The sequence below is a fragment of the Arachis stenosperma genome, chromosome 7, assembly GCF_014773155.1.
Source record: "Arachis stenosperma cultivar V10309 chromosome 7, arast.V10309.gnm1.PFL2, whole genome shotgun sequence".
NCBI lineage: Eukaryota > Viridiplantae > Streptophyta > Magnoliopsida > Fabales > Fabaceae > Arachis > Arachis stenosperma.
The window spans coordinates 38,094,510-38,095,326 of record NC_080383.1 but is presented as its reverse complement, the minus strand read 5'-3'; the positions used below and the strand labels follow the sequence as shown (position 1 = coordinate 38,095,326).

The 817-nt window shown below is 38.9% G+C and overlaps 1 non-coding gene across 1 annotated transcript; it reads right to left on the bottom strand.

Annotated features, from left to right (window-relative positions):
- Nucleotides 1-272: 272 nt before the first annotated feature.
- On the bottom strand, nucleotides 273-376 carry LOC130943211 (small nucleolar RNA R71). The gene has a single exon (XR_009071739.1). It is a non-coding gene; the product is annotated as a small nucleolar RNA R71 (small nucleolar RNA).
- Between the last annotated feature and the right edge of the window lie 441 nt (nucleotides 377-817).

Below are 817 nucleotides of genomic sequence, written 5' to 3'. Positions count from 1 at the left end.
CTCAACTAGTTGCTTTAATGCAACATAACTGCAAGTTTTATGGACTTCCATCTGAAGATCCTTACCAGTTTTTAACTGAGTTGTTGCAGATTTGTGAGACTGTTAAGACGAATGGAGTAGATCCTGAAGTCTACAGACTCATGCTTTTCCCTTTTGCTGTAAGAGACAGAGCTAGAATATGATTGGATTCACAACCTAAGAATAGCCTGGATTCTTGGGATAAGCTGGTCACTGCCTTCTTGGATAAATTTTTTCCTCCTCAAAAGCTGAGCAAGCTTAGAGTGGATGTTCAGACCTTCAAACAAAAAGATGGTGAATCCCTCTATGAAGCTTGGGAAAGATACAAGCAGTTGACCAAAAGGTGTCCATCTGACATGTTTTCATAATGGACCATATTAGATATATTTTATTATGGTCTATCTGAATTTTCGAAAATGTCATTGGACCATTCTGCAGGTGGATCTATTCACCTGAAGAAAATGCCAGAAGAGGCTCAAGAACTAATTGACATGGTTGCAAATAACCAATTCATGTACACTTCTGAGAGGAATTCCGTGAATAATGGGATACCTCAGAAGAAAGGAGTTCTTGAAATTGATGCTCTGAATGCCATATTGGCTCAGAACAAAGTGTTGACTCAGCAAGTCAACATGATCTCTCAAAGTCTGAATGGATGGCAAAATGCATCCAACAGTACTAAAGAGGCAGCTTCTGAAGAAGCTTATGATCTTGAGAACCCTACAATGGTAGAGGTTAATTACATGGGTGAACCTTATGGAAACACCTATAACTCATCATGGAGAAGTCATCCAAATTT